At 28.6% G+C, this 12,504-nt stretch overlaps 2 protein-coding genes across 2 annotated transcripts in view; one reads left to right on the forward strand and one right to left on the reverse strand.

Moving 5' to 3' along the window:
• The window catches only part of LOC107456201 (cuticle protein 14-like), a 206,301-nt gene that overhangs the window by 87,844 nt on the left and 105,953 nt on the right, over positions 1-12,504 (reverse strand). The gene's annotated exons all lie outside the window — the stretch shown is intronic.
• Positions 1-12,504, forward strand: part of LOC107454911 (rh5-interacting protein-like) — a 104,871-nt gene that overhangs the window by 78,302 nt on the left and 14,065 nt on the right. The gene's annotated exons all lie outside the window — the stretch shown is intronic.

A 12,504-nucleotide genomic window follows, 5' to 3' on the forward strand; every position in this document is an offset into this window, starting at 1 on the left:
TTTTAACGTTAAAAGATTCATTTCTAAAATGAAAGCGTGATATGAAGTAATTTTCTGAATACTATGAAATATTTATAATGACTCCCTTAATATTCTATTAAATTCTATTAAATATTGCAATAATTCGAGAAAGTCTATATTTAAAACTAGTCAAATTTTCGACAGAAAAAGGTGACGTCTGGCAGACAATTGTTTAATCGCCATTTGAAATATTTAGTCGCCCTGTGGCTGGTAGGGATCAGTAATTTTGCTCTATAAAGCAAAATATAAATAAAATTTAGCTAGTTAATTCATTTATTTTTTTACCACGTTTATATAAACTTGCCTTCGTGTATGTCTGTCCGGGTGGAATTTTGTAATCGATTTTAAACTAACTTCCCGACTAGCTACAAACTTCAAATTTAGCACATAATTCAGAATTGGATGACAATGCATGAAAATGAAGAGAAAAAAGACATACAAAGTAAGATAAAATTAAAGTTTAAAAATAAAATATTTTCGAGATTGTCTTTTGTTGTCGATTCCATTATTTCAAATTAGTATTACATGTCAGGGGAAAATATTTTTATTGACGGAATATTTTTATTGGCTGAAAAATCACGTGGTAGNTTTTCGTCTTTTTGAACAATTCTGTTCGTACTGCAAAGCAAAAGCTTTGCTGGCTGCAAAATTTTAATAGTTTATTCATATGGAATATTTCATGTGCGATGGTAAAACGTCTTAAATTAACAGAATAAATTAAAAGTTAAAAAATAAATTATATTGTTTTGAACAATAAATTCCAATAATCGAAGTCAGTATTTTGAAAAAAAAATTTTAATAACATCTTATTTGCTCATTTTAAATTTCTAACTAGAAATTGCTTGAAATTTATACTCAAAAAGTACCTTAAAAGTGTTTATCCTATCTGTATTCGATATCGCTTGATTGATAAATTCTTACAATTTTTTGCTTAACTTTATAACTTTAATGACTGTTGGTATATTTTAATGCTAATGCGTGATTTTAATGCTTTAACTTTATAACTTTTCCCAACCAAACCCAAGTCAAATATTTTGATGGTTATCCTTTGTTGGATCAACAGAATCTTGACGGAAACCATTAATAATTCCATCATGAATCATTATATTTTTGATGGTAACCAACATAAGTAATGTTGTTTACCATCATGTTGAACCATCTGAAATTTTCACCACAGTTTCTTAAGAATCAAATGTTGGAACGATCATGAACAACCATCATCCCAATGTAGGAATTTGAACTGATTTATGATAGACCAACATAAAAAAAAATTGCTTTGATGGTACAAAGCAATTTGGCTTTTCCCATGAAACCATCATGGAAATGTATAGTTGGAACCATCATTGATCATCTCGCATCATCATGGATTGTTGGTCCATGAGAATCAAACTTCTCGTGATGGTTAACCGTATCATACAATTAAAATAGCATTTTTCATCATGTATATAAATAAATAAACTGTAGGTTATATTTTTTTCACATTGTACTTTTTCTCTAAGTAATTAATCGAAGAAAAACATATTGTTCTAAAATCTGATTACTTCTTACAGAGGAATTTTAAAAACAGTAATTCATCACTTCCCCTACAATTTTGTGGTGTTTCATTCCTAACAAAATGTTCACAAAAGTATATTCAATTACTATCTACCTCAGCTAAATATTTGAAACACATTTCTCCTACCTTTCAATCGAAAACTAAGTTATGCATGAAGATAGATTTTGCAATAACATAAAGCACATTCAGAAGAAGAAAAAAATAAATAACTTTAGGTAATAACAATATTTATTCTACGCTCTATTTAGAGATAATGTGAAACTAATATCGAACAAGGGAATCAGCATTGATATGAATAAAACAAGATTAAATCTTTTTTTCTTACGATATGTCAAGAAGAATCTTCAATTGCTACACATTGTTGCAATTTTAGTCTTAAATGCAATTTTGATAATTCCAAAATTATTTCCACCCCAGTTACATTCGCTCATCCTTATGCCCTTAATTCTTGTTTTGTATGTATGAATGCTGGTTCCCTTTTTAATGACATTAGTTCCTCATCACCTCTCCTAGAAATGCATTTCGCCTTGATTTGCCACTCTCGGCCACTGTGGTTTTTCTTCCACCTCTTTTAATATTTTCTCTCTTGGCTGCTGCGGCTTTTCTAGTATTATTTCTCACCTTTAGTTTTCTATTTTTCGTAGGCAACTTCACGTTTTATATTTCAATCTTCGTCTAGCAAATCTTAAAAATGGGAGACTATTTTTGAGCTCTTGAAACATGTCAACTGTTGTTTCTATTTTGCATATTTTTGAAGCGAATGATGGTTTTAATCAAGTAGTATCTTATTGCTTCCATTTCGTCGGATTATTTATTTAATTTAAAACTAATTCGAAAGGGAGTACAAAAGCAATTCAGGGAATGGGTAAACACAACGAGCAGGGTCTAATCTTAATTATTGTAGTTCTCAAGTTAATCTTCATTTTTTGCGTCTTATACGCATCAAAATTAAAAAGATATAAAAAAAAGCATATATTAAAATCATTTATATCATATGTATCAATTTCATTATCAAAACATTCGCTGATTCTAATCAGTAAGTGATTCAAATTAGTAGTGATTTGAATCAACAAGTGGTTCGAATCAGAGATTTAAATCACCAAACTGATTCTATTGATTCAAATCACTTGAGTGATTCGTTTTACTCAACTTTAATCATAACTTCCACTCTGGGATGGTCTTGTCGAACAATGAATAAAAAGTATTCCTAAATTAAAAGCTTAACTTTCTAAATATTTATGAGAAAAAATCCCTTTGACCAAAAAATAAATTTTTACCAAGATTCACGTGCCAATATGAATTTTGGAACTTAAAGAAGGTGTACTTAAATCAATTACCAAGTTTTAATTTAATAGGTTAATTTGAAGTCAAAAATTCTTGATCGCAAAGTTGAAAAATTTGGACTGAGAAAAACAGATTTAAGAGCTTATATTAATAATTTTTTACTGATAAGACGTAGAATTGGTTTTGAAACTTTTTTGGCGCATTATCTTATGGTTGGAGTCAAATTGCTCGCACTGAAACAGGTCAAAACATAATTTTTTGTTAGAAAAATTTAAAACCTTTGTTACAAATAAATCCCCTCTCTCTCTCTGTGCACAAAAAAATGGAAATACAAACTTTTCTTTTGTAGCAGGAACACTTTTAAATAAAACATGCTACGTATTTTTGTCGTCTTTCCAAAAAAAAATAATAGAATAAAAAAGATGTTTTTTTTTAATCTAAGAAATTGCCTAAGAAATTTCTTTTCATAAAGTATTATTTTATAATTAATTTTATAGTTGAATTTTATAAATTATAAACAAAACTTATTGCTAATACTTATAATGCTATGTATCATCACTATTATAAAACTCTAGATTTAAAAGCTTTTTTTTTTAAAAATTGCTTTTTTTTTAAGTGTGAGAAATATTTGACTAAATATGACGATTATCTCTTTCAACTGAAGAGACATTGTCTCTTTCATGATTTCGATCACAATTTTCTTGCAATGTTGACTCGGCGTTTGAACACAAAAGTAGAAATATCCCTTAAGAATTTAATTCGACTGCTCTTAATTTGATTTATTTTATATTTTACTATTAATCATTTATGTAAAAAAATATTTACCATTCATGACTTATATTCTAGAATGTGACTGTGGATATGGAACTTTAGAATGCTGTTATATGCATGGTGAAAAGCGTTGTGTGTGCATGGAAGGGTACGCTCTAAACAAAGACATTTGTGCAGGTGAAGAGCTTTTTAATTATCTGGTGTAATCCAAGCTTTGTGAAAATATGTGTGGCCAGCGAGTATTGTCAACTCTAGTTTAAAATTGTTCCTCATTTTATGAAAAGAACATTTCACTATTTTTACATTAAAGCTCTTTTGCAAAACTACCGAACAAACTGAAATTTTGCAGCCAATGGCCAGTGCAGAAAAAAAATTGATAAACCTAACTAATCTACGATTAAAACGAAAATCCAAATATTATTGAACCAAACTTTGAAAATTGTCCCAGATTAGAAAGGAAATATCTTAGGGTTCTTTTTTAAAATTTTTGCAAGTTTAGCAACCTAAATTCGTTCGAACTCATCCTGTACAACTTTTCCGCAATTGTAACTTTTTTTCATTTGTCTGATTTTAGAAATTGAATAGTTATATAGCAGGTTTTAAGTAGCTTATTAATTCTGCAACTGCTGGTATGTTCTAGAATGCTCTCATGTGAACGTCAAAAATCTCCGTAAATACAAATCAGGTTATGCTCTAAAACAAGGACATTTGTGACGGCAGGGGCAAGACTCGAGAAATACGATATACCGGTTGCCATTGGAAACCAATACATTTTGACTGGCGAATAAATTTTTAGCTTTTAATTATGAATTGATATTTTTTTTGTAGCTCAATATTTATCGAAAGAAAAGTCGGTCGGAGAATTGATCTCAAGCGATAGTTTGTTCTTCATTCTCGTCTGTATTTTCAACAATTATGGAAGAAAAATTCTATGTTTTCTTTATCTTTGCACTGTAGTACATTCCTGAAATTTCTGATTCCTAGTTTAGTAATAGTATCTTGCAAAAAAATAGGATTTCAAAAATCATGTAAAAATACAAAGAAAAAACTGTGTGATTGTGATCGGAAACCATATAAATTTGCCATAAGGTGATCGAAAATCGAAAGGCTCTTAATCATGTGTCCGGTTCGAAATTTTTGATCATTTCAAATTAAAAATGGAAAATTATCGGAAATATTGGAAATTATTTAGTAATCCATGGGCTTAACTGTCGAAAAAGTTATTAAAAAATATATATGCACATGACTTCTTGATGAAATTGGTGCAAAACAAACTCGTGCGTCAGAAAGTTATTAATCAAATGTACGATTAGAAGTTCACCTGCTTAATAATGTCTAGCTAAATGTTCAAAATGTTCAAAGTTCAAATGTTCAATGTTTATGTCTAGCTAAATGTTCAAAGGATTTAAAGAAATCTATTTTGAATTCTGTTACAGTAATTGCTGAAAATACAAAGAAATTTGCGATGAAATAAATGCAAACTCGAATTAACGTGGTTGAAAATCAATTGCTTACATGTGCGATTCGAAATTCAAGAGTTGTAATAGTTCCGAGCATAGTTGCGATTTCAAAATATCGGGATTTTAAAATTACTTAGAAATCCATAAGTATAACAGATGAAAGAATCTTTCAAATAAAAATATGAATTCTCGACAAAATCGGCGCAAATGTATCAAAAAATTATTATGATAATGTTCTTTATAATATGCTTGAAATTCTTCAGTGATAAGATCATATTCAAAATATGGGGATTTAAGAAAACCATGTAAAAATCTTTGACAATAATTGCTGAAAAGTCACCAGAGTGCAAGAAGAAATCGATGCCGAATTCGAGCTCGTCAAACAATAATCTCGTAGATGTGATATTCGAAATTTCTATGACGTGCAAAAATCATACTTTAAACAATGAATAAACGCAAACGATTATAATTTTAGCAAAGTAATAAGAAGCAAATGTTTTTATTCAAATGAAGTTTTTAATTTTTCTGCGACGTTCGTGTTTTTGGAATTTTCCCTCTAAATTCTTCGGGATCCCTGCGCTCGGAAGCTTCAATAAGTTGCGACCCAATTTAAAAATGTACATAAAAATCCGCTGTAATAGAACTTTTTACGCGCAATCGCAAATTCTCAGATAATGTACATGTTTAATAGTAAAATCATTATACTTTGCTCATTTTTAGTACTTTGAAATTTCTTTCAAAAATTTATTATATTTTAATATTCGTAAAAGAATACAAAATATTAAATTCTAAAATGACAAAACTATCTTTGAAAGAAACGCGCTTAAATGCTGCAGAATTTTCAAATGAAAGAATAATTGAAGCAATAAAGAAAACAATGGAAATAAAAATAAAAATATGATCACCGAAGCCGATGTCTACAGGGGGTACCGGCCTCGGAAGCCATAAAACAAAACCTTTTTCTATTGAGAGAAAGGACAATTGCCAAAATTAACTCTCTCAGTACCCGGAGGTTTTGTAGAAGTCCAGGAAGAATTACGTGTAATATAAAGCAAATTAGTGTAATACATAAAACCAAATCAGAAAAGGAATTTCAACAAAATCTTGAGAAAATAAAAACTTACATTAAACCGGTCAAACAGTGATTTCACAAACAAACTATATGCAGAGGAAACTCTAAAACAAAAGAAAACAAGGCCCTCTATTGAAATGTGCAGAATAAAAAAGAAGAATAGTAAAAGAAAAGATTACGTAACAAATTAGTATAATGCTTAACTGAGGCTGCTCAGTTAAGACTTGAATCACGCCCCGTTAAAAGAAATAATAAACTAGAATTCTTCAATCATTTTCTTAATCAAAAAATTAATATTACAATAATTAAAAGGAAAATCATTCTTATTCAAATTATTCAAAAAATTATTCACAGCCTCCTGAAAACTTTCAACGTTATTGCAAATATTTTTAATCCTAACCAATTGTGAAAAAACTGAATTTTTGAAAATTTTATTACACAGATTAATATTAAAGTTGCAGAAAAAAATAACTTTAAATTTAAAAGCTTTTCTTTTATCAAAAACACCAATTTTAATTATTTTATCAACAATATCAATCATTATATTCAAGAAATTTAGCTTCAAAAAAATTTTAAAAGATATTAGCAAAAGCACCAGAAAACGAATTACCTTGTGGAATTCCAATAGTTTGTTTATAAAAATCTAAACCGTTAAATATCAACTTTAAAATCTAAATATTCAACATTTAAGAAATTCTTATTAGTTTTCTTCAAAGCCAATTCTTCAGAATAAATACTATAAATAAAATTATAATTATCACAATTAAACAAAATCAAATCATCAATATATCTAAAAGCATTAAATTCATTATACTCAAGAAATTTAGCATCAAAAAAATTTAAAAGAATATTAGCAAAAGCACCAGAAAAGGAATTACCTTGTGGAATTCCAATAGTTTGTTTATAAAAATCTGAACCATTAAAAAGTTCATTCTCAAAAAGATTAAGCCTACATAAATACAACCAATAAGATTTATCTATTTTCTTATTAAATAAGTACTTATCAAAAATGCAGCTAAAAATTTCAATAATCTGTGCATGTGGAATACTTGTGTACAAATTCTTAGAAAATTATAAACTTTTTACTAATATCAGAATTGTAGCAGTTAGTACCAAACGCAATAAACCTAAATTTTACTGGACTTTTATGAAATTTAACAATAGGAAATAAATATGGAAATGTAATCCCATTTAACCTAAATTTTATAACTGAACAGCTTATAACTAAATTATAGCTTATAACTAATCTTATAATACGCAACTTATCACTTAGGTGCGAGGAATAAGGAGTCTGCATGTAAATACTTATACCTTATTAGTTGCTTCCAGCAATAAACAATAACATATACGCATATAACTGTAAATATGATCGAATAAAAGCTTGGAAAGCCTAATTATAATGAAGTCAGAGAGAAAATTCAAAAAACTCAAGAATTTAACACTGGAGAGATTCTTAATTTAGGAGTTCCTAGTTATCTCTTCTATGGCTTTGTTCATAAACTTGCTGCAAAAATAGCTCTACTTGCAGCAATCTAGGATTGCAAATACTTCCCTAAGAAACCTAAAAATAATATACGTTTATTGCAGTTTTTTTTTCTTTATTGAGTTTTGCAATACATAATTTACATGATAAATTTAAGATATTTAAAAAATATTTGTTTATATTCCAGAGTGTGATTGTGGGCATAGAGCGTCAAAATGTTCTTTTGTAAATGGCACGAAATTCTGTACTTGCAGATCAGGTTACACTCTTGACGATGACGTTTGTAAAGGTAAAAGCAGCATTTAAATGTTTAGGTTATCGTGCAATTAGGTTATCATTTATATTAGCATTTAAATGCCCCTTAATGTTAATCTTACTTTTTGCATATTTTAATATAACTAATTTAAAAAAAATTCACACAATTATAAAATTCCTTTGTCTAAAGGTGATTCCATGCAAAAAAATATTTTTTGCGTGGAAACACCGTTTTTTTATTATCATTTCATTTAAAAATGGTCAGAAAATTTTTGAAATGTAGGGTATATATTTTTTTGCATCATTCTAAACAATATTACAATGCAAAATTCAATATTTGAGCAAAATCGGTCGAATAGTTCCTGAGAAATCGAATTTTAAACAATTTTTTTTTTAAATTTAATTTCTCAGGAACTATTGAGCAGATTTTGCACAAATTTTGCATTTTGTCTTGCTATGTTATGTGCTTTAAAATGATGCAAGAAATTATGTACACTAAAGTTCAAAATTTTTATGACCATTATTAAATGAAATCATAAAAAACAATAAATATTTAAACAAAATACATTATGTAATATTTTATTATAAATGCTTTATGTGTATTTTATATTGCAATAAATATTTTATTCATTTTTACTATAAGCATTACCAATGTAAGTTATTGATTTTTATACTTGGATGTATTGAACAAAATTTCAAATTTAGAAGGAAAAAAATAGAAATGGGAAAGGTACTAATATTTATTTTGGCTACCAACATTTTTTAAATAATTGGTGCCCTGCGTAAGGGTATTATTATATTTCCTGCTAGCAGCTTCTTAAAGATTTCATGTTGGGCGATTTTCGGATTTTCCCTAAATGCTTATAGAAAAACAACACAAAAAACAATAATTTCTGCTTATAACTGAAAAATTATAGCTCATAACCAATCTTATAACACGTAACTCATCACTATGTTGTGAGGAATAAGGAGTATATACCTGCAAGTAAATAATAATAGCTCAATTATAACTTCCAGCCATGAATAATAACTTAAACGCCTATTGCTGTAAATGTCGACGAATAAAAGTTTGAAAAGCCTAACTCTATTGAAGTCAGAAGGAATATCCAAAGACTCACAAATTTAACACCAGAGAGCTTCTTAATTAGAGAATTCCTAATTATCTCTTCTATGGTTTCGTTCATAAACTTGCTGCAAAAATAGCTCTACTTGCAGCAATCTAGGATTGCAAATACCTCCCTGAAAAACCTAAAAATAATATACGTTTATTGCAGTTTTTTTTCGTTATTGATTTTGCAATACATAATTTATATGATAAATTTAAGAGATTTATTAAATATTCATTTATATTCCAGAGTGTGATTGTGGGCATGGAGCTTCAGAATGTTCCTTTGTGAATGGCACAAAATTTTGTACTTGCAGATCAGGTTACACTCTTGACGATGGAGTTTGTAAAGGTAAAACCAGCATTTAATTGTTTAGGTGAAACCAGTCCTTGCGAAATTTAGTACTCTATGGAGAGAACAATTTATAATTTTCATTATAATGCTTTTGGAAAAAGTACAGTCATTTTTGTCAAAAAAAATTTTGTAAATAACCATGGTCAAAGATTATTATGATCTAGTTTTGGTACTATCTTGTCTATCCTATATTAGCTCACCATTCGCAGAATCGTCAGATTTGTTAATTTTTTTATTTTTTATTTTTGAATAGCACTGCAGGTAAATTCCTGATGTGAACACCAAGCCTTCTGTCTACAGAGAAAGTAGATGATTACATCCATGGCTGAAAAAGAAGCTTCGGTTCGGAAGCGAAATTTTATTACGGGCCACTTATTCAAACCACAAAAAGCATTGTTTTATATTTTTGAAGTATGCAAAGATGCAGTTTTCGTATGGAAACGAAGAAATTCTTTGTAATTTTCTTTAGAAAAACCAATTAATAAAAACAATATTTTTTTGAAAAATTTTCTTCGGCCCGTAATCAATCCGAAATTCCGGTCCGTCTGTGCCCCTCCCCTTAAGCTCGGCCACGACTATGTCTGAAGTAAATTACATGCATATTTTTTTTTAAATTTTTATTTAAAATAGAAATACCTGCTACCTTTTCACTGAAATTCCAGTATTTTTCAAATTTTCTATCGAGTTAACATGTTTACCCAATCTTACCCTATCAGTTGGGTTATTTTTTTTTTTTATTTAAACGACTTAAAACTCCTCATGCACCACAAAGTATAGCATGAGGCTTACAGTTGTAAGTAGAAAACAAAAAGAAGAAAAATTTACAAATTTACATTAAAAACAAAATTCCGCAAGGCCGCAAGACTTTCAATACTTTTGACCAGTTCTGATAAGACAGGTGGCCAACAAATAGAAAGACGTCTCAAATCAGTCTTTAAATTCATTCGGGCACTCGCATACAGACTACAATGAAGAAGAATATGTTCAGCATCTTCATCAGCATCACCGCAAGCACAAATTCCACTGGTCTGCAGATGGAGACGAAATAAATATCTCTTAAAATTTCCATGGTTTGTTAAAATTTGAGTCAATTTAAAATCAGTTGCAAAGATCAGTTGGGTTAGATCGGGTGATTTTACATTTTTTCTAGAAAATAATCCTTCATAAAAAAAAGTAATGAAAATATGAATTTTCAGGAATGATATATTCTACATAATGAATGAATATTTTGATTAAATTTTCGACGGATTCGTATTTCTAACCTCCTAACTGTAGAAGTTTGCCGCGATCTGGAAAATACGAAACCAATAGAATGGTCAGGAGAGTACTCCAAAGTTTGAACCCTTTACTGTTAATTTTACATTTTGAATATTTTAATATAACTCGAAACACTTTTCAGCTAATTAAAATAATTTTTTACACAATTATAAAATTAGTTTGTCGAAGGTGATTGCACGCAATAAATAATTCTTTTGTAAATATTTTTTATTTATTATCCTTTTATTTAATAATGGTCGAAGAAATTTTGGATTGTATGTTGCATATTTTTTTGCATCATTTTAAACAATAAAATTTTGCAAAGCCAAATCGGCCGAATAGTTCCTGAGAAATCGAATTTTAAATAATTGTTTTCTTGAAATTTAATTTCTCAGGATCAAATCAACCCATTTTGCTCAAATTTTGCATTTTGCCTGGTAAAATTATATTCTTTAAAATGATACAAAAAATTATGTACCTTAAAATTCAAAATTTTTATGACCATTATTAAATGAAATCATAAAAAGTAATAAATATTCATAATAAATAAATATTTTACCTAATATTTTATAATAAATATTTTATGTGTCTGTAATAAATACTTTTTTCATTTTTACAAAGCATTCCAAATGTATATTGATTATTTAATATGGATGTATTGAACAAAATTTCTAATTTGTAAGAAGAAAAATTAGAAATGAGAAAGGTACTAATATTTTTACTGGCTACCAACACTTATAAATAATTGGTGCCCTGCGTCAGGGTATTGTTATATTTCCTGGGAACAGCTTCTTAAAGATTTTATGTTTTGACGATTTGTGAATTTCCCTAAACTGCTTATAGAAAAACTACCGAAAAAGCAATTAGAACTGAAAAATTTTAGCTTATAACTAATCTTATAACACGTAACTTATTACTATGTTGCGAGGAATAAGGAGTAAGTAAATAATAATAGCTTACTTATAACTTCCACCCATGAATAATAATTTTGATGGCTATAGCTATGAATGTGAACGAATCAATGTTTGGAAAGCCTAACTCTATTGAAGTCAGAATGAAAATAAAAAGACTAACGAATTTAACACCAGTGAAGGCCTTAATTACAGAGTTCCTAATTATTTTTTCTATAGCTACGTTCATAAATTTGTTTCGAAAATAGCTCCACTTGCAGCAACCTAGGATTGCAAATACCTCCCTAAAAAACCGAAAAATAATATGCATTTATTGTAGTTTTTTCTTCTTACTTTATTGAATTTATCAGTGCATAATTTATATGATAAATTTAAGAGATTTGTTAAATAATCAGCTATATTCCAGAGTGTGATTGTGGATATGGAGCTTCAGAATGTTCCCTTGTAAATGGCACGAAATTCTGTACTTGCAGATCAGGTTACATTCTTGATGATGGCGTTTGTAAAGGTAAACCAGCATTTGTTTGTTTAGGTGAAACCAGTCTTTCTAATACTCTATGGAGGGAACAATTTGTAATTTTTATTATAATGCTTTTGGAAAAAATACAATCATTTTTGTGTACGGCTCTAGAGGGCAGTAACTCATACTTAACAGCTCGAGTCGAAAATTTACACTTCACTGCCGAGAAATAAAATAGGAATTAAAGGGAACTTCATGATATTTTTCATATCGGGAAACTTTTTGAGTTTTGTGCAGGTTGCATAGGATAATGATTTATTTAACACATTTCATAACATTGACGTAGTAGCCTAATTATTCTTTAATTTAATTTCGAAAACATTTGTGAAGTGGTGGGAAAATTCAATTCATAAACAAGAAATAAAAAGTAAGATTGGACTGAGAAGAAATAAGAACATAAATATTTTTGTTTCTGCCCGTAAATATTACACGCATGGTTCATTTATACTAATTTT

The sequence above is a fragment of the Parasteatoda tepidariorum genome, chromosome 2, assembly GCF_043381705.1.
Source record: "Parasteatoda tepidariorum isolate YZ-2023 chromosome 2, CAS_Ptep_4.0, whole genome shotgun sequence".
Classification (NCBI taxonomy): Eukaryota; Metazoa; Arthropoda; class Arachnida; order Araneae; family Theridiidae; genus Parasteatoda; species Parasteatoda tepidariorum.